This window comes from Anabrus simplex, chromosome 5 (assembly GCF_040414725.1).
Source record: "Anabrus simplex isolate iqAnaSimp1 chromosome 5, ASM4041472v1, whole genome shotgun sequence".
In the NCBI taxonomy this organism is placed as follows: Eukaryota; Metazoa; Arthropoda; class Insecta; order Orthoptera; family Tettigoniidae; genus Anabrus; species Anabrus simplex.
This window is the reverse complement of record NC_090269.1, coordinates 353,291,426-353,314,000: the sequence shown is the minus strand read 5'-3', so window position 1 is coordinate 353,314,000 and position 22,575 is coordinate 353,291,426. Positions and strand designations below refer to the sequence as shown.

The 22,575-nt window shown below is 42.7% G+C and overlaps 2 long non-coding RNA genes across 2 annotated transcripts in view; one reads left to right on the top strand and one right to left on the bottom strand.

The window, feature by feature from the left end:
- The first annotated feature begins 3,080 nt into the window (after positions 1 to 3,080).
- Positions 3,081 to 22,502, top strand: LOC136874107 (uncharacterized). Its single transcript, XR_011018282.1, has 3 exons — positions 3,081 to 3,148; positions 15,990 to 16,215; positions 20,811 to 22,502. It is a non-coding gene; the product is annotated as an uncharacterized lncRNA (long non-coding RNA).
- LOC137500925 (uncharacterized) overlaps positions 16,960 to 22,575 on the bottom strand; it is a 33,752-nt gene continuing 28,136 nt past the window's right edge. The window contains exon 3 of the long non-coding RNA XR_011018283.1: positions 16,960 to 17,824. This is a non-coding gene — a long non-coding RNA (uncharacterized lncRNA). The remainder of the gene's footprint in view (positions 17,825 to 22,575) is intronic.

Genomic DNA, 22,575 nt, shown 5'->3' with positions numbered 1-22,575 from the left:
ATGACCTTGGTTTTTGAGAAGGAGATTTGTAGGCCGAATATTTCTGAGCATTTCTTGAGGGTTTCGATTTGGCTGATTGCCTGTTGTTCGTTTGTTGCGAGATCATCTGCGAAAGCGAGACAGGAGATTTGTACATGTTTTCTTGTCATACTTAATGGTTGCCAATTTCCTTTAGCTTTTACAGCTTGTTCTCATTCTATCATGATTTTGTCCAGGGCTATGTTAAAGAGTAGTGAGGAAAGTCCATCTCCTTATCGGACACCGGTTTTTAGCTGACAATTTTTCACATATATTTCCCATGAATTTTACTTGGGAGGTTGTATTGGTGAGTGTTAATCTGATGATTTTTTGAGTCTTGTTCATTCCGTATTCATTCAATGTTAGGAAGAGGGATTGCCGGTCAGTGAAGTCGTACGCTTTCGGGAAGTCCACGAAAGTGTAGATTGTGGGTTGTTTTCTGGTGTGTCGTAGTTTCAAGATGGTTTTCAGATTGAGTATCTGTTCTGCACAGGGTCTGCGTGGCTTGAAGCCCGCTTGATATTCGCCTATGAGTGGTTCTAGTTGTTCCTGTGTTCTTTGGAGGGTATCGTCCTGATTGCGAACAGTCCAGATTGCGAACAAGTGGGTACCCGAAGGGGATGATTTGGGTTTGACACACATTAATGAGTCGAGATGGCGGCCAGGCACAAAGTAAAGGCGCTTAAGCGAGAATATAATGAGCAAGAATATATTATTTTATATAAATATGCTACGCTGCTTGTCTAGGTGGATTGTGGCAGCAGTATGCATCACTAGAGGCACCTACAGTCTTCTGAAGTCTTTTAGAAAGCCGCTTTAATTATTACCAGGGATATTTGAATTTATTCACGAACCAGCTCTGGCAATAAAGAAAGGGGCCGTCAGGCCTTGGCATTCTAAATTAACCTAACATATAACAATCCCGTCACCTAAAACAAATTATATAATTACAGTCAGTATTTACAAATCTACATTTACGACTTTCCTCAACAGCTTCAGCACTACTCGAGATTCAGTACATATTGCATTGTTTTCAAAAACTGTTTTATTTCGCCGTTTTCCTAGTAGCGTTTTGTGATTTTCGCGTTTCTTTCAACTAGCGCCACGTACTTCTTCTTCTTCTTCTTCATTTTAACCCCTTCCATGTGGAGTTCCATTATCATTATTTTTAGGTTGGAATGCTCCACTTCAGACTTTAAATTCTTGATAAGCTCCCTAACACTTGGGTGCGGTTTTCCAAGCTGGTTGTTAATTTTGTGGTTCTATGTTGACGACGATAGTAGCTCAATAATAATAATAATAATAATAATAATAATAATAATAATAATAATAATAATAATCATTATTATTCTAAAGGCTAATGCCTTGTCGATGCAACCATTCACTTTTTTAATTGGCATAATAATAATTCCGTGCGAGGGCCGTGCGGTTAGGGGCGCGCGGCTGTGAGCTTGCATCCGGGAGATAGTGGGTTCGAATCTCACTGTCGGCAGCCCTGAAGATGGTTTTCCGTGGTTTTCCATTTTCACACCAGGAAAAGTGCTGGGGCTGTACCTTAATTAAGGCCACGGTTGCTTCCTTCCAACTCCTAGGCCTTTCCTATCCCATCGTCGCCATAAGACCTATCTGTATCGGTGCGACTTAAAGCCACCGTCTAGTTATGTTATAATAATCTTCTAAATTGTAAGATTACCTCAAACTAAATTATTAAACATTTTCAATAAGAAAAATATTTTTAAAAATATGGTTGGGTTATCTAAAACATCCCAATGTACCAGTTAATGTTAATACTACTAGAACAAAAAATTTATATGAGACTGTTTTGAAAATTGTACCTGTTTTATGTATCTCACATTAACAGTAATCTCTTGTTCGCAATCAAGACACAACCCTTTAGAGGAGGGCTGCGGAGAGGATTTTGTATGCGACTTTCACCAGGGAAATTCCCCTGTAACTGTTCACATCTGTTCGGTCACCTTTTTTGTGAAGTGGAACGAGGAGGGCGTTTATCCAATTTTCTGGTAGTTTTTCTATTGTCCAAATTTTTTGTATGATTTGTGTGAGTTGTTGGAGTTAATTCTTTCCTAGATGTTTAAGAAGCTCTGCTACGATGCCGTCATCTCCGGATGCCTTGTTGTTTTTCAGTCGTTGTATGTGTTGGTGTATTTCTTCTTTTGTACGTCCCACTAACAACTTTTACGGTTTTCGGAGACGCCGAATTTAGTCCCGCAGGAGTCTGGGGTTGGGTTCGAGTGGGGTTTATGTGGAAACCATTCTGTTGGTTCTGGGCAGTTGAGTAGTGACTCGAAGTATCTCGCGAGTTCCTTGGTGTTTTCGTCATCTGTGAGTACCAATTTTTCGTTTTGTTTTCTGAAGCGGAGGTTAATCTGTTGCGGAAGACGCTGTAAAAATTATTATTATCGTCATCATCATCATCATAGATCTATACGGGTACCGGGGGGAGTTTGCCGTGCGGTTACGGCCGCGCCGCTGTGAGCTCGCATACGGGAGATAGTGGGTTCGTACCCCACTGTCGGCAGCCCTGAAAATGGTTTTCCGTGGTTTCCCATTTTCACACCAGGCAAATTCTTGAGCTGTACCTTAATTAAGGCCACGGCCGCGTCCTTCCCACTCCTAGGCCTTTCTTGCCCCATCGTCTCCATAAGACCCATCTGTGTCGGTTCGACGTAAAGCAAATAGCAAAAAGGTCTATACCGAAGGTTTGTGATGTCTAGAGATTACTTTATTTCCCCACCCCTTTACTTTAGGTCGTAGTCACAGTGGTTATCTTCCCTCTTCAGTTTCTGCCAAGGAGGGCTATAATTCTGTAGTTTCCCCCCTTATAATTAGCAATCACCAATCATTGGCATGTGGGAGAAGTGATCTCAAACTTTCGGAATCATCCCGATTGTCTGTCTGTGAGATAACCAACGATATCAGAGTTCATATTAATTTCTATTATGCACATGTCATGGGGAATTTCCTAAGCTACAGTGCCTGCGGTTTTCCACAAACATTATCTCTTGGCCATGTCGTAACTTTTCCACCACTACTTCCTGGCACAGCTTTATAAACACTACTTCTCTCATTGAGTAATAGTTGAAGTGGCACCATCCATCACATGTTAAATGTAAGTACGACACAAAGCTGTTTCAAGAAATATATACAAATGTTTACTCTTATCAAATATCCTAGCATATAAATTAATTAATAATATTGTTATTGTTGTTACGTCACACTAACTACTTTTACGGTTTCCGGAGACGCCGAGGTGCCAGAATTTTGTCCCGCAGGAGCTCTTTTACGTGCCAGTAAATCTACCGACACGAGACTGACGTATTTGAGCACCTTCAAATACCATCGGATTGAGCCAGGATCGAACCTGCCATGTTGGGATCAGAATGCCAGCGCCTCAACCGTCTGAGCCACTCAACCCGGCAATAAATTAATTCGAGATGTACAAAGGAGTAATTTAAACATTGATTGTTTATCTTGGGTAAAACACGGATAAGTTTGGATGATAATAATAATAATAATAATAATAATAATAATAATAATAATAATAATAATAATAACACACTTTAACAGTACATAAAATCCAGGTCATTGCTCTAATCCGAAGAGATGTTTCAGGTGGTTTGGCCATAATTTGTAGAAAGATGGCTCTTTATATCTATATGAATAAAATCGTAACGACCATGTGTCTGTACATTGACTATTTTTGAAATATTTCCGTACAGTTATCCGTTTCAGGTGTAATAAAATGACCATCTGCATATAACTTATTTTAGCGTTGGTGTCTGTTTGTCTATAACTTGAAAACTACTGGATATATTTCTACCAAACTTCATATTTAGAATCCACCGTCCAAAGGTAGGTTTTAAGGTATATACCATTTCAAATTCCCGGAATGAGTTGGGGGTTTATAGGGAACCGAAACAGTGATTTTACTTTTCCACAATATATACAAGGCCAACCTGACTGGAAATCGACCAACCGTGATGGAAATCCATAACTAAAACGTTTTTCCCCATGTGCATTTTTTCGACACGAGGATTGATAAGGGAGATACATGAACGATCGCATTTGCAGGCTAAGTCCAGCGGACATAGACCAAAATGTGTTGTACGTGGAGCAGATTCCTTATCTATGTATATAAATAAAATCGTAACGACCGTGTGTCTGGGCGTTGACTATTTTTTCCAAATTTTCATACAGCTATCCGTTTAAGGGGTAATGATGACCACCTGCATATTTTTAGCTATAGTTTCATGAAAGTCCTAATAGTTAGAAAATGATGATAGAACATAATGAAGGTGCTTGTGAGTGTGTGGTGTGCGCATGCGTGAGTGTATTTATCACCAGTAGACGTGAATTATGTTGATATTCAGATTACAGTACACTACACAATCTTACATTAAAATTCAGAACGAGAGCAATATGATCAAGGTGAACAGTTTTACATTGAATGGCATGTTCAGATTACAATCTAAAATTCAACTTTCGAGGCTTCTTAGAAAATAGATTCAAGATATCTGTTGGTTTTACAATTATGTGTATCACTATGTATGTTCAAAAGAGCCAACACTTTGAGACGTCTTTCACTTGTTTATTGTCACTTTCCGTTTATTTTCTTTTGTAAAACTTCCATGGGGGGGGGGGGAGGAGGCGGTTTCTAAACCCCACTAAATACCCTTGGTTACACGCCTGAGTCTTACGAATGTTGGAAATGCTTATAATAATAATAATAATAATAATAATAATAATAATAATAATAATAATAATAATAATATGCATTTTATTTACATAAGCATGAAAAATCAGCAGTTGTAGCACATTACTTGATACAGGTCAGTAAGCATCAAATATACAAAATTCTCTCACTGTTTTACAGATACATCCGAAAGGGGTAAAATTGAACATGTAAGAAAGTCTAGAAATGTATAGACCTCAATTAATAGGTCCTTAACTCATACTCAATAATGATAGACTGAAAATGAATATTTAAAAACTAACCTTCAGCAGCAACTGAGTATTTCTGAGATGACACACTTATAGTTGAGTCAACATAAATGTAACAAATTCATAATGCACATAGCCCTTAATCTTCAACAAAATAGTATAATATTCTTAGAAACCAACTGTGTATTAAATAGAGGAACAATTAAATGTCACAATTTCACTACCTGACGATAGAGTATAATAAGTTCTGAAACGCGTTGTGGAATACAAATTAGTAAAAACTGTGACTGGTAATTATTTCAGAACGAATATATTTACCTAGATTGTCGCACAACTTGCATAAGCAATTCTCCCAACCACCAACCTACGGCGTTAATGGGAACGGAACAAGATGAAGGAAAACTGAGCACAAAGTAACTTACACAGTTTGTGTTTTAGTTTTATATTCCTACATAAATTTATTCAAAACCTAAGGAATAGATGGATACGCACACACGTGCATTCACTCGCAGTGAGAGGTACTGTGTAGAGATGAGAAGAATGCAAGAATGAGGAATGTGGCCTGCAAGCACGAACTTCCTGTTCTGCCCGGACAGATCGGCTCTTATCTGCTACACGAAAACATTGACTCACACTTCGCAGTTTGCTGGATTACAACTGACAAGGGCGAAGAGTTGCCTGTAGAAGATAATATAAAGTCGCATGGGTAGCAGCGGAGTTGCTATGGTAACCATTGCGTCACTGGCTCTGCTTGTGAAAACCCCTTCGCCCCGTCCCTCACCGGGCATGTGCATTCTTCTGATATATTAGCGACCGGAGTCAAGGCGCTATGTTCATACTAAGAACACATATTCAAGAAATCCTGTCCATGTGACACGTGAAGTCTTAAGGAGCCCATCGACGCGCAATATTATTGCGTAATATCGGGGTTTGTGCAATATAATTGATAGTGTGTATTTTATATTGAAGGGTTGTGCAATATATTGTACGAAATCAAAAAGTTTGAAATATATTGCGCAAATCGCAAAATGTTGCGCCGTGTATTGCCAGTATTGTGCAATATCCCGTCCTCCCGTCAGTTGGTATCAACAAGTGGGGGAGAACGTACCGTGATGGTAGACAAACAGGTGGAGAAAAAGTTTATTTTGGAGTTTATCGAAGTGTACCATGGCTTTCCGGGTCTATGGGACTGTAAGAGCAAGGATTACAATAATCGCGTTAAAAAAAAAAGGTGAACAGAATGAGGTGCTTGAGAAATATCGCGAAAAATACCCGAACGCCGACAAGCAAGAAGTTATTTTAAAAAGTCAGTTCTCTGCGTACAAACTTCCGGAAGGAAGTGAAGCGGCTTTGTGATACAGAAAATAGTGTTCTTCTTCTTAATCTGTTGACCCTCCAGTGTTGGTTCTTCCCTCGGACTCAGCGAGGGATCCCACCTCTACCGCCCAGAAAATAGTGTTCACCAAACAAAATATCGGCATGGACTGACTATATATTGCCACGCATATTGTACGTCTATGTCCGCTTTGCACAATATATTGCACAACCATCAATATTATCTCCACACGGTTCTATTTATTGCACAAACCCGATTGTTGTGCAATAATATTGCACGTCTATGGGTCCCTTTAGTATAGAGGGAGATGTCAATCACGTTCATCACACAAAGTCACTACCGAAAATTGTCCAGGATGCAAGTTAATATAGAATGACATGTTTCATTCTAGAAAGAACATCATCAGATTATCAAATCACACTCAAATATTTAGAAATGTATAAATATTTATGTGTATTTCTATTTAAATACTTATGAACTTGAAATCGGGAAGACCGAGCTCGATAGCTGCAGTCGCTTAAGTGTGGCCAGTATCCAGTATTCGGGAAATAGTGGTTTCGAATCCCACTGTCGGCAGTCCTGAAGATGGTTTTCCGTGGTTTCCAATTTTCACACCAGGCAAATACTGGGGCTGTACCTTAATTAAGGCCACGGCCGCTTCGTTCCCACTCCTAGCCCTTTCCTGTCCCATCGTCACAATAAGAGCTATCTGTGTCGGTGCGACCTAAAGCAACTTGAAATCGGGAAATCTAGCATAGAATGCGAGGTGTTGAAAAACTTGCTTTCTTATTGGTGCGGGTCGAGCTGGCTAGTTAGTCCACTCATCTTCCGCCACGCCACGCCCTCGTCAATGGCGCGCAGTATTTTACTTTCAGGTGTTGTATTTTTAGTGTTCCTAATATTATTATTATTATTATTATTATTATTATTATTATTATTCCTTTTTCTTTCTTTCTTTCTTTCTTTCTTTCTTTCTTTCTTTCTTTCTTTCTTTCTTTCTTAATCTGTTTACCCTCCAGGGTTGGTATTTCCTTCGGACTCAGGGCAGTGTCCTGGAGTGTGAGATTTTGGGTCGGGGATACAACTAGGGAGAAGGACCAGTGCTTCGCCCAGGCGGCCTCACCTGCTATGCTAAACAGGGAACTTGTGGGGGATGGGAAGATTGGAAGGTATAGACAAGGAAGAGTGCAGGAAGCGGTCGTGGTCTTAAGTTAGGTACCATCCCGGCATTTGCCTAAGGGAGAAGTGGGAAACCACGGAAAACCACTTCCAGGATGGCTGAGTTGGGAATCGAAACCCCTCTACTCAGTTGACCTCCCGAGGCTGAGTTGACCCTATTCCAGCTCTCGTACCACGTTTGAAATTTCGTGGCAGAACCGGGAATCGAACCCGGGACTCCGGGGGGTGGCAACTAAACACGTTAACCACTATACCACAGAGGCGGAATTGTAAACTATACAAGGGTTCTTAATTAGCATCTAATGGACTGCCTATTATACTGGGAATTTTTTCTTATGCCATTTACTTTCGGTACAGTATTTCCAGTTTATTAAATACTGATATTGCATCCGGAAGATAGTGGATTCGAATCCCACTATAGGCAGCCCTGAAGATGGTTGTCAGTGGTTTCCCATTTTCACGCCAGGCAAATGCTGGGGATGTACCGTAATTAAGGCCACGGCCGCTTTCTTACAACTCCTAGTCCTTTCCTATCCCATCTTCGCTTAAGACCTACCTGTGTTGGTGCGACTTAAAGTCACTAGCAAAGAAAAAATAAGACTAATAGCGAATTAGAACTTGCAAAAATATTTTTGCTATATTGGAAATAATTCGATCTTATAATAGTATTGTGCCTACTAAACCACATTCGTTGTAACTGTGTGAGTGGTTCTTGCTAGGCCCATTCTCTTCAAGATCTCAATGCCCCTGTGCTGCAGTAACGTGTAGTCCCGGGTAACGCGCTTGAGTGCACGTAGTGAATACCTGAGTTCGAATCCCAGTGGGGCGGAGAATGTTTATTGAATAATAATAATTTCGTGTGGCTATTTCTAGTCGGGTGTAGCCCTTGTAAGGCAGACCCTCCGATGAGGGTGGGCGGCATCTGCCATGTGTGGGGTAACTGCGTGTTATTGAGGTGGAGGATAGTGTTATGTGTGGTGTGTGAGTTACAGGGATGTTGGGGACAGCACAAACACCCAGCCCCCGATCCATTGAAATTACCCAATGAAGGTTAAAATCTCCGACCCGGCCGGGAATCGAGCCCGGGACCCTCTGAACCGAAGGCCAGTACGTTGACCATTCAGCCAACGAGCCGGACATTTTTATTGAATATTAAATGGACATAGCTTTATGGCGACAATGGGATAGGAAAGGGCTAGTAGTGGGAAGGAGTGGCCTTAATTAGGGTACAACCGCAGCATTTTCATGGTGCGAAAATGGGAAACCACGCAAAACCATCTTCAGGGCTGCCGACCGTGGGGTTCTCCCGGATGCAAGCTCACAGCTGCGCATCCCTAACCGCACGGCCAACTCGCCCGGTGATATAGCCTTTTGTAAGAATGTGTCAAGGAAGTGAGTGGGGCAGAACAGCCAATATGAAGCTAGGGCGGAAAAATTTTACTGAATAGTAAATGAATATAACTTTCAGTGATAGAGTACCAAGGAAGTGAGTGGTGCGAACAGCCAATAGGAATAGCTGAGTAGAAGGTGTTATGGCGGTGACATGGATGACTTCAGAAATTTAGAAGCAAGTATTTGAAATATGGCGGAGGAGAAATAACGAATTAAGGAATTCTGAAAAACGACAATGTCAAGGAAGTGGTTCGGAAGAAATACGATATGAGTAAAGGAGGATGTTCAAGGGTTTAATATTGAAAAAGGGGGTAGCGCTTGCGAGGTAGGCAACCCACACAGCAGGGGTCAACGACCAACTTTGAAACAAACCGACATAGATTCCTCCCTGTACTTTAGACAGCTTGGGTAATGGCTCCAGTTTGTTTTTAAAAAGATCGTTGACCCCTGCTGTGCGGGTTGCTCTCCTCGCAGGCGCTACTGAACCCGACAGGGGCAGGGGGCGGGTGCACTACCCCTATTTTAAATATTTAACCCTTGAACATTTTACCTTACTTATAACGTATTTCTTCTCAACCATTTCTTGGGCATTATCGTTTTTCAGAATTCCTCAATTCATATTTTCTCATCCACCATATTTCAGATATTTGCTACTAAGTTTCTGTAGGCGTCCATGTCTCCGCCATTCAACTAGTTCCTATTGGCGGATATCAGCATAATATATAATTACTTTAAAGGAAGTAAACTATGAAGTATCCGCCTTTGTGGTATAGTGGTTAGCATGATTAGCTGCCACCCCCGGAGGCCCGGGTTCGATTCCGGCTCTGCCACGAAATTTGAAAAGTGGTCAAAGGGCTGGGATGGGGTCCACTCAACCTCGGGAGTACAGGGGGTTCGATTCCCACCTCAGCCATCCTCGAGGTGGTTTTCCGTTGTTTCCCACTTCTCGTCAAAGCAAATGCCGAAATGGTACCTAACTTAAGGCCACGGCCGTTTCCTTCCTTCTTCTTTGTCTATCCTTTCCAATCTTCCCATCCCCCACCAAGGCCCCTGTTCAGTATAGCAGGTGAGGCCGCCTGGGCAAGCTACTGGTCCTCCTCCTCCTCAGTTTTATCCCCCGATCCAAAGATTCACACTCCAGGACACTGCCCTTGAGGCAAAGGTGTGATTCCTCGCTGAGTCCGAGGGAAAAACCAACCCTGGAGGATAAACGGATTAAGAAGAAGAAATAAATAAGCACTTAAATTAATTGATTAACCAATTCATTAATTAATACAGAATAATAACGTTACCTCTGCTAATGCAGTATTTCCTGGTGTGATGTTTAATTGATGAGCTGTTTCACAGAATGGAAGTACAGACAGATGATCTCAAATGTAGATCATACGGAGCTTCCAGCAGTGATCAGAAAGTTGTTTCTTAGCATGAAGTGGAACAATGACTCTTGACGCTTCTTATTTCCTTGTTCCCACACCCTGCGGGAGGAGAGGAGGAGAGGGGGTTGGTCGAATTATGTCGGACATGTACCCGAGACGTGGCCCAGTTTTTACGGCCGTATACCGTCCTTAGAGCCAACACTATATGTCTAGATGTTGGCTACATTTTTGTGGTGGTTGGAGTACCAAGTTTCCTTGCCCACCCTTAAAAAATAAATTACGGTACCTCAGCCGGGAACATTCCCACCAACTGTTAGTCATAACTCGGCCACACTCCCTTTCATCCATCGAGGCACAATGACAGCCCGCCTGGCGGACATGACCGTTCAGGCGTCTTCTATATGGTCTGACAACGTGGTCACCCAGTTCGAGTCCCGTTGGTGTAAAAAATCACCATCAGAATGTTTTTTCTTCTGAAATTTGGTTTACGTCGCATCGACACGGATAGGTCTTACGGTCACGATGGGATAGAAAAGTCCTAGGAGTGCGATGGAAGCGGCCGTGGACTTAATTAAGGTACAGCTCCAGCATTTGTCTGGTGTGGAAATGGGAAACTACAGAAAACCATCTTCAGGGCTGTCGACAGTGGGGTTCGAACCCACTATCTCCTGAATGAAAGCTCACAGCTGCGCGCCCCTAACCACACGGCTAACTTGCCTGGTCCATCAGAATGCTGGCCGACGGGAGAGGTGGTGGTATACACTCTATTGCACTCGATTGCGTGCCAAAAGCCTGGATTCAATTCCAAACCTCTCCGCAGTGAGGACATATGACGCTGTTAATAGTGATTCGTCGGCCGGTTGGGGATGTTAAGCCTTGAGCAGACCCCTAGGTGTAATTTGACAGGAATTGGTTAGGTGCCGAAACCGAGTTTCTCCTCCTTCCCACCTGATTATCATGGCTGCTTGGCCGAGGCGGTAAAGGCGTGCTCGGTTAACCTGAGGACGTGGGCTCGATTCCCCGCCAGGAAGTTCACCCGTCAGCTTGCTGAAATTTGACTTCAGGAATGCCAAATCTGATCGAACCGATGGGCATGCTATGGCTTTCCCCTGCGTTAATGCACGTGGTGTGAGTTTGTTTGTGTATTTTCTTTTTAAAAAACTTTAAATCCTGGATGCTCCAGTGTTTGCAGTGGGATACTGTCTCCCACAGTTGGAGTGGCTATTTTCTCCCACCACTGAAGTACACAGAAGTCGAAAAATTCAAGAAACGAAATTTTCACTTCCGGAGGTGCACATGGCCTTCAGGTTCACTCAGCCTACACAAAAACACAGTTCAGGCAAGCAAGGGTGTATTCTGCCCGAAGGCAGGTCCGAACCTCCGCAGAGGTGCTCCTGAGCCGGAGTTCACGTACGGTACGGTGGCCAGTTCCTTTTCGCTCCTCTAGTCCCTCCCCCCCTATCAACAGCGCTTGGCAACTCATCCAAATCTTGACCACGCCCAATGTTGCTTAACTTCGGAGATTCCAGGGGACCCGGTGTTTCAACGCGGCTACGGCCGTTGGCCTAGGGATATGAGGTACGACTTTTAGGTAAATAAAATATAATGAAGTATGAGAATATATTCTTTATTTATTCCTGAAAATTACAATACTTTTCTTAATCATCGTTATCCGGTCGATTAGATACGATGGCTAATGTGAGTCCATCCAGAGTTTCACTTAAGCTCTTATAGCTACATTCGGTGTGGACATTTTCCTAGAACCGAGCTCGATAGCTGCAGTCGCTTAAGTGCGGCGAGTATCCAGTAATCGGGAGATAGTAGGTTCGAGCCCCACTATAGGCAGCCCTGAAGATGGTTTTCCGTGGTTTCCCATTTTCACACCAGGCAAATGCCGGGGCTGTGCGTTAATTAAGGCCACGGCCGCTTCCTTCCAATTTCTAGGCCTTTCCTATCCCATCGTCGCCATAAGACATATATGTGTCGATGCGACATTAAAAAAAAAAAAAAAGTATTTTCCTTGACATCAAATAACAGCTGAGGGTGTTGAACTAAGGAACACATTACTGGGAGAATTCTGTAAATAACTTAATTTGAATAGGATTTGAATAAAAAAGAAAAATAATAAGTCCGACTCTGTGGTGTAGTGGTTAGTGTGATTAGCTGCAACCCCCCGGAGGTCTGGGTTCGATTCCTGGCTCTGCCACGGAATTTGAAAAGTGGTACAAGGACTGGAACGGGGTCCACTCAGCCTCGAGAGGTCAACTGAGTAGAGGTGGGTTCGATTCCCACCTCAGCCATCCTGGAAGTGGTGTTCCGTGGTTTCCCACTTCTCCTCCAAGCAAATGCCGGGATGGTACCTAACTTAAGGCCACGGCCGCTTCCTTACCTCCTCCTTGTCTATCCCTTCCAGTCTTCCCATCCCCTACCAAGGCCCCTGTTGAGCATAGCAGGTGAGGCCGCCTGGGCGAGGTACTGGTCATCCTCCCCAGTTGTATCCCCCGTCCGAATATCTCACGCTAGAGGACACTGCCCTTGAGGTGACAGAGGTGGGTAAACAGATTAAGTAAGAAAACGAATAAAGAAACAAGCGATTTTAGGGTGCGTTTCCGGAACTGCATTTAGGCCGGAAGTGATTTTCTATATTTGTATGTTTTCTTTTATTTAGTTTGATAGAGCTATCCAAGACTCACAATTTGCATTTTCAGACCCTTTAGCCCTTCTACGTTCAGCACAATTGAGGAAATTACTTACTTTCTCTGCTGAGAAATGTTTTCAATATTCAAAATGAGTTCTAGGTTAATTCCTGGGGGCAAAAGCGGCCGAGCGTACAACTAACCACTCCACCCTTCCAAGGGCCTTCATGGCCTGTACGGAGACGACTTCCCTTGTTTGCTTCCATGTGCTAATAAGAGCAAAATGAAGCCAATGGAGCCAGATGAACCGGCTTTATTGACGATTTGTCCCATGAATGAAATAGCGTATGGCTTTTAGTGCCGGGAGATCCCAGGACGAGTTCGGCTCGCCAGGTGCAGGTCTTTTGATTTGACACCTGTAGGCGACCTGCGCATCGTGATGAGGATGAAATGATGATGAAGATAACACATACACCCAGCTCCCGTGTCAGGGAAATTAACCAATGATGGTTAAAATTTCCGACCCTGCCGGGCATCGAACCCGGGACCCCTGTGACCAAAGGCCAGCACGCTAACCATTTAGCCACGAAGCCGGGCATTATTTTGTCGCATGACTTCATGTGATGTTGAGAGACAAATCATAGAAGGTTTGTGCTGGGCTGAGTGGCTCAGACGGTTGAGGCGCTGGCCTTCTGACGCCAAATTGGTATTTGAAGGTGCTCAGATACGTCAGCCTCGTGTTGGTAAATTTACTGGCACGTAATAAACTTCTGCGGGACTAAACTCCGGCACCTTAGCGTCTCCGAAAACTCTAAAAGTAGTTAGTGGGACGTAAAACTAATAATGTCCGCCTGTGTGGTGTAGTGGTTAGTGTGATTAGCTGCTACCCCCGGAGGCTCGGATTCGATTCCCGGTTCTGCCACGAAATTTGAAAAGTTGTATGAGGGCTGGAACGGAGTCTACTCAGCTTCGGGAGGTCAACTGAGTAGAGGTGGGTTCGATTTTCACCTCAGCCATCCTCGAAGTGGTTTTCCGTGGTTCCCACTTATCCTCCAGGCAAATATCGGGATGGTACCTAACTTAAGGCCAGGGCCACTTCCTTCCCTCTTCCTTGTCTATCCCTTCCAATCTTCTCATGCCCCCGCAAGGCCCCTGTTCAGCATAGCAGGTGAGGCCGCCTGGGCGAGGTACTGGTCATCTTCCCCTGTATCCCAACCCAGAGTCTGAAGCTCCAAGACACTGCCCTTGAGGCGGTAGAGGTGGGATCCCTCGTTGAGTCCGAGGGAAAAACCGACCCTGGAGGGTAAACAGATAAAGAAGAAGAAGAAGAAGTTTGCATTGCAGTGTGAGTCCACATACCTGCTAAACGAACATTTTCGTAAAGGACCGATCGTCGAGCAGCTACCGTTGGCGAGATATGGGCATTGGAGAAAAACACCCCGCGGGGTTCACCCGGTATAACCGTAGCGTATAACGGGCGATCCTGTCAGCGAAGGTCTGTATTCGAATTCCTTCTCTGGCGAATTTGTTTCTTCGACTGGTGCTCTCAAGCCGTTCTTAAGCCACGTGTTAATTTAGCAACAGCGCCTCGCAAAGCGATCTGATTGGCTAACGTTAGCAACTGCTAAAATGACCACGGCGCGAGTCGAATTACATTTTCAAATTATTTATCAGTATGACCATCCCTCTGGCGCTCATATACAGTGTCCCTCATTTAAACTAAGACCGTAGAAGCGGCGTTTTTACTCTCCGATTCGGGTTCTGCAGTATGGGAGGCACGCGCATAGTTCTTGACCTTGTAAGCGGTCTGCACGCGTTGACGTGGCAAGTATCAGTCACCAGTCTGAATCTCAGCTGTTAACATGGTGAGACAGTTAACATTACAACATCGTATTTTCGTATGTAAAAGTTCTGGTTTCATCTTAATGGTCGTGTGGACAGTCATAACTATACTTCGGATTTGTAGGTGGTAATAGGTTAGAATGGAAAGTCATTTGGTTTGTAGGAAGTGTCATGCAGCCCGTTGTACCATAATGTAGGAAGAGTAGCATAAATTCAAGGAGTTCTATAGGCTGTGCCCCTAATATCTATGCAAATCTCATAGCATAACCATTGTACAGTGTAGGGTATACCTGTTACTGGCTTAAGTAAGTTTGCATTCTAACCTGTCAACACCTAATAATCCGGACTCTAGTCATAACTCTCGCTATTGGTGTGCAGAAAATCCTAATGGTGTTTATGAAGTCCCTCATTATGATAGGAAGTTTGGTGTTTTGTGTACTGTTAGTACAAGAAGAAGAATTGGGCCTAATTTTTCGAGACGACAGTAAATGCAGAGAGGTATCAAGATGACATTTTGACACCGGTCTTCCAACAGTTAACGGAAGAAGAAAAATAATCGCGTGGTTGGTTTCAACAAGATTCAGCCCCTGCTCATACAACAGAAGGTCCCCTTCTTACAATATCGGAAGTGTTTACAGACAGAGTGATCAGTGCTGGTCTATTTCCCCTTCGTTCTCCAGATTTAACAGTGTGTGTTTTTTACGTGTGGGGTAAACTGAAAGAAAAAAAAATGTATCGAACAAATCCGTACACATTGGAGGAACTGAAAGAAAAAAATTACGAATGAAATCAGAAACATTACAGTGGCAGAACTCATTTGCGTCAGTCAGAATGTGGTTACCAGATACAAAGCTTGTTATAACCCAGGAAGGTCGGCACTTCCAGCGTCTTTTATAAGGTAAGATTTCTTATAAAATTGTATACACGCTTAAAGCGGGGCGGCCGCTGTGGAAATAAGTTCGGCTGAGGCAGCAGCCGTAGCGCGGAGTACAAACACCGTGCGTTCGGTCTTATTTTATATGAGAGATCCTGTACAAGGTTCATTTTACTTCAGACTAACATGTATAATGAAAACATATCTACGTAATATAATTTCCGACCTTCCCGATTGCAGTAACGGGGGTTTTCTGGTAGGCTTACACTAGCGTACTTCTCAGGTTCAGTGACTTAAAGTGGCCCTAGTTGTGAATACAGATCATTGGCAATCCATAAACCACAGTGCTCTGTAGACGAACTTCTTTGTTTCAGATGGCTCGGCCACGTCTGCTTTTCTTCGCACTGTGCGGTGTTTTTGTAATACTGCTGGCCGAAGGAAAGGACACCTGCATGAAACGTAAGCCCCGCAGTCAGTGCTCAGAAATCGAGATCGAAACCTGGTGTTTCAAAATTAAAGATCCATCAGCATGTCCAGCCAGAACAACCTTCATTCCAGGTGGAGGAATGTGCAGTTGCGACATATGTGCTGAATTCGTTGGTAAGTTGGTGGTTAGATATACCTGATATGGTAAGAGGGATCTTCATACCTCGTAATCATAAGTTGTTAAGACATTACGAAATGGACAATATTTGCTATCCTATCTATCATGTTGGTATTATTGTTGTTGTATAGGTCATCAGTTCATAGATCGGTTTGCTGAAGGTTTTCATGCTATGATATCCTTTGTAACCTCTTTATCTCTACGTAACTAGAGCAGCAGACATCTACTCCCATCTCTTTGTCATGTTCGTGCCAGATCACCCTCTACACTTCTCTTCAAAACCAACTGAAAAGTCCTGGGAGTCCCAAGATATGTCCTTTAAATCTGTATCTTCTTCTTGCCAGATTTCGTCAAATAGTTCTCCTCTCGCCTACTTAATTCATTACCTTTATACACTCGTACACGCACAAATGATTGATTGCATCATTGGGTCAGAACGATGATTCCACTCACCACGGCGAAAAATTAGGGTATCTTTAGTATTAGGCATACTTGCACATCGTCTTCGAGCGACAGATCATGTAATTCAGGTCGCGTCACTTACCGAGTTCTGAAAATTACGTTGTTGTCAGACATCTTAATGGACAAGACGAACTACAAGCAGTAGTTGTTGTGAAAACCACCATAAACTCCTCAACGACCCTGACAAATTGCAATATTCACTCAACGTCGAGAAGATATCGTGGGTTTTGGAGGCAAAGGTTTTAAGTCCAAAATCATGGAAATGAGATAAACGAAGTTTATGGTGAAAAATCAGGTTTTTAATTGGAATAGTTCCGCAAATATTTATTTATTAATACAAGTATTCAAATTAGGCTACATTTTAATAGAACTACAGTTTTTCTATCACGCTTTTTAATACTAGTGGAGCCTAGCTGAACAAAGCGACCACTTTCAAAATTTTTGTTGCAACATTCATTTAAAATGTGTTATCTTATTTTTTGTACTAAATGGAAAACTGTTTGAACACTGGTATATTTTAATTTAACTGTCATTTTCAGAAGAATTATTTGAACTATCCTGGAGTCGGATTTTGGCGCCTTTTGTGCCTCCCATGTACTGTAGCTCTTCAGTAATGATACCTGCACGACAAAGCTTAAGAAGATCATTATTATTTGCTGTGGTAATGAACAATGGATGTCTATATGCTTTTGGCAATTCTTTTGGGCAAGCGGATGGTCTTCCCTTTCCAAGAACCCTGATTGACCGATACTGATCAGATTGCCCCTACTTGTACTGCAGAATCCATGGATTATCCTTTGTATTTTTGAAAGACTTCACTTTCAGCCAGATGACAATCTCACCATTGCCCTCTTTGACCTATTCTTCATTAGCTGTTTTGTCATTTGGTGTAGGTGAAAGAAATCATTTTACTTCAATTCCTTTACTTTGTAGGGGTCCCTTTTCTTATTTCGAAGTCTCTTTGATGGAGTAAAAGTAAAGATTGCCAGCCAGTCCTGCATACTGTCCATAGGCACAAATTTCTAAGCTTTTCACTGTCCATTGTATCTACCTCCATGTTCCACCACCTGAATGCGTGTACTTTGTACGATGTATAAAAGAAGAGCTGCAATGTTTGGTTCTTGTCTTGACCCCCACAGGTATCTGAAAAAAGGAAAGCTCGGTAACGTGATCTGGAAGAGAAAACAGATAACAGAACAAAAGAGTTCCAATTGTAGAACTCCAACATTTGACATTAATTTCGTTCCACGCAAAGCAATACGCGGAATTCAGTGCAGCAGAGTCATACACAGTCAAGCTGTACACACATATATTTCAGCCGTAGTATAGTCGGCTCACATTAGAGGAAGATATCTGCACAACAGACTGTGAATCAAATGTTGCCGAAATAAAACCAGGGTCTATTTATGAGAAGACAATGTCATACATTACAATGTTAATCAAGAACCCAAATCACCGGCATATGGATAACACATGATACTACTGCTTGTACAGAATATGCTTAAAAAGCACTATTAAAGAGTACAGGCCAAATGTATTAAACACACTTCTTTTTACAGACAGAATTTTGTGTATAATGGGCTTAGATATTTCTGAAGATTTAATTGCAAAGGAACTGTCAGAGATACGACTTGGTTCGTTTTCGTCGTATGTGGAGAACAACTTGTTGGACTTGATAAAATAAATATATCATTTTTCTCATTTTTGGGCTTCATACTTTTTCCTGTAAGCGCACGTCGGTATGCTGCTGCATTACAGCTATTGAAGAATGAGACAAATGAACATAGGTTATGGGTACAGTGAGGAGGAACAGGTCCTGGCTGATTGGTCAGCGTACTAGACTTTGGTTCAGAGGGCCCCGGTTTCGATCCCTGCCCGGGCCAAGGATTTTAAGTGTGTGTGGTTAATTTATCTGCCTCGGAAACTGGATGTTTGTGTTCGTCTTATCTGTTTAAGTGCATATCATCACGTCATATCACAATTAATAAATGCACAGAGATTGGCTGCTTGGTCTCTGAGACCAAATGCCAAAAATAAAAATAAAAACTAAGATCTTCCGGTTGTTAACAAGGTTAGTGCGCCTTCAGTTCCGCCTCGCACGAGAATACGTGTGTTCATGCGATCGAGCATGGAATCATATTGATGGCGTGGGTTATTTTGCAGTAGATTTGCCCAGTGTTGCTCGAAATTAGGAATACTTCGCATGGAGGATGCTCGTTTCCCGTCTAGCCATAAACATGTTTTATGGATGATAAACCAGTGATCGGGAAGCCAAAACCGTGTTGAATAATGATGAAAAATCTCTGGGCGACGAAAAATCTCTCTGGGGACCTGAGGTTTGTGCAAGTACGCGTGTATTTGCTAGGAAGTGCCTCCTGGGCACCAAGCCAGGAAAGATAGCTCATGGAGCTAGTGGACTTGTATCAATTCACCGCTGTACCAGTCAATTACTCTCGTATTGCTACCGGCGATGAACGACAATTACATGCGATAGCTCCCCAGTAGTTGGAGGTCTTTGCCAATCACCATTGATCTGCATATAGAGCTGTCACCTAGGTGGCAGAATCCCTATCTGTTCTTAAATGATTTCCAAGAAGTTGAAAACTTATCAAAACATCTCCCTTGATAAATTTTTCTTCTTTCTTTTTTAATCTATTTAGCCTCCAGGGTTGGTTTTTCCCTCGGACTCAGGGAGGGAACCCACCTTTATCGCCTCAAGGGCAGTGTCCTGGAGCGTGAGACTTTGGGTCGGGGGATACAACTGGGAAGGAGGACCAGTACCTCGCCCAGACGGCCCCACCTGCTATGCTGAATAGGGGCCTTGTAGGGGGATGGGAAGATTGGAAGGGATAGACAAGGAATAGGGAAGGAAGGGGCCATGGCTGTAAGTTAGGTATCATCCCGGCATTTGACTGGAGGAGAAGCGGTAAACCACGGAAAACCACTTCGAGGATGGCTGAGGTGGAAATCAAATCCCTGTACTCAGTCGACCTCCCGTGGCTGAGAACTTTTATACACTCGTCCACGCACAAACGACTGATTGCCTCATTGTGTCAGAACGATGCTTCCGCCCACCACGGCGAAAAATTAAGGTACCTTTAGTATCCATCCCTCATACCACTTTACAAATTTCGTGGCAGAGCCGGGAATCGAACCCGGGCCTCCGCAGTGGCAGCTAACCACTACACCACAGAGGCGGACTGATAAATTATTCCAGTCCCTAATTCCTCTTCCTTAAAGGGGTTCTCCAAACTCTGACACAGTGATCATTCATTCCGAAATATTCAATTCGTCGCTGAAGATAAGATGCTGCCAATTCACAAGCATTCGACGTTGTTCTCCGACATAATCGAAAATAAAGAAAACGTAAAGTTTATCACGATCACAAATTTACCAACACTATGCTAGACGTCTGGAAAAGCTTCTGGCATATACAAGGTGCCTTAAGAAAGATGTGGGTGGTGAAAAATATAGTCGTTGGATCTGTTAGTGGTTACCTGTCGATCACAGTATCCAGAATGAGATTGTCGTGTAAGGCCATCTCTAATGTTCATTGTCCCGTGACCCGTTTATTTGGCTTTCCTCAAACTCCGTCAGTTATTCGTTCCGTATTAATGTCTTGTGCACCTTCTACGCATGGATCACTCTTGAATTGTATTGTACATATCCCAACATGCCATTTTTTTAGGGCTGTTTCTTTAAGCTATAGGTTCTCTCGTACGACGCATGTGCGCTGTGGCTTAGCTTGATGTTCGAATTCCAGTCAATCCTAGGGTGGAATTTTCACCTAAAAATTGAATTGCTTTATCATTTTTTGTTAAATTCGGCGTACTGTTAATAGCGTTACAAAATATATAACAATATGTGGAATGGCCTAAATCTAAATGTGTTATTTATGTCTTTAACTAAGTTTTCACGTTCAGATTTTCGGTCGTTCGGATCGGACCCGGTTCCGTCTGAGCCTGACAAACAGGGTTCTCGGGCCGTGGCTCACCTAGCTGTCCGACTGGGCAGCAGTCATCTTGGCAGGCCCAATGTTCTTACGGGACTGTATGGAGCAGGGGCAGATATATATGGAAAAATGCTATAACTATATATGTATGCTTATTCAGTTTTTATTGTTTTCCAGAGGAAGGTGAGATCTGTGACGTCCCCAGCCTCCCGATGCCCACCTGTAGGAATCCATACAAGTGCAGCACGCGTAACGTGTGTGTCTCCAACTGTTCTGTAGTGGGATGATCTGCATACTCTCCTGGATAAAGCTCTGATTTTACTTACATGACGAAATGATTTTGAAAGTAATGACTTTGATTATTCGCTAGTTAAAATATGTTAAGTTTAGGGAAGATATGTATCGATTGTATTAAATGCCATGCATGTGAAGTCCAGCGGTAAGCGAACAGTGGAGGTAGAATCAGATTCAGATTGCCAGCGCTGACCGACGAAGAGAGAATGTCTCAGGTTTTCAAAGGGAATGCGCAGGGAATCTGGGTCAGTTTGCCAGAGTGAAACGTTCGTTCTGGTTCCGATACAAGCTTGATAGGGGACCATTATCACGTTGTGTGCGTGTGTGTGCAAGTTATTATTGTTTTTCTTCCTGCTGTAGGTCTGGCTATGTACAGTAGGCTATACGCAAACGCTGATATCGAAGTCTCTGCTTGTCATTACAATAAATTCTGTCTCATTTGCAGAAGAGCAGTGGGGCGGAAATGTTAACCAAGTAATCCCGACCTTGCGAGGATAACCGAGAGCATATTTTGTTTTCATAATAACTTTGTACCACATTATTTAGAAAACCACCTGAATGTATTGGTCCACCAATTTTATACTCTATCTCGTCGCCATTAGACTTCTGTGACGGTACGACGGTAAGCAAATTGTAAAAAAAAAAAAATTCTCATTATCTGTCTTCATTTAATAACCTTCGATTAAGATCCAGTGAAAGTCAAATTTTCGTTGAATTCATTACGAAAAATGAATCTGTTAGAAGCAGCTATAGGAAGTGAAATGTAAATAAATAACAGATCTTACCTCGAGTTTACAGCAAGCCGTTTTCCTGGTAGAATCTGCCGCTGATGAATGTTACTCCAGACTTTGATTAATCAGTGTTTTCGATTTTCTCTAAAATGTAGCTGAATGTTTTGATGTACATTCTAAAATATCAGAAACAACTGTACCATATCTGCTTTTAACTACGGAAGAAAGATTATATTCATTCTCTTAACTGGTTAATTTCATGTACACTACGGTTTTCTGGTCTCAACTTTAAGATAACGTTTTCAGTAGAAATTAAGTCCAGTTCCATGGCTAAATGGTTAGGATGATTGACTATTGTCCAAGGGATCCCGGATTCGATTACCGGTTATGTCAGAGACTTTAACTTTAATTGGTTAATTCCTCAAGTTCGGGGGCTGGGTAATGGCGCCGTATTGAACATTAGAATTTCACCTGGATAGATCCCCTCTTCACAAACACGCAGGTCGCCAATATAGCGTCCACTAGAAAGACCTGCACCAGGCCTGCCAAGAGGCCATACGGCATTATTATTAGTAGAAATTAATAAAAGGATTGCTTCCTCGTTATTTAATTTCATACTGTGACGGGGAAATTTCAGGCTTCAGCGCCTACAATAATCTATATTTACCTTACGACTCTTCACCGAGCCGAGATGTAAACCGCTGATGTGTGCCGGTACTCTGAGTCTGACTATGTGCTTTCACTGTACGCGTATCAAATACATGCTGCCTGACACTGAAATTCCTGTGTAAATAATGTTGATATTTCAAGCAAAACAAACCTGCCACTAATAAATCCAATGCTTGTGATAAATGGTGTGTTCTAATTTCCTACACTACCTCTAAATGCTCCTTTCCAAAATTCGAGATATTCTTGCA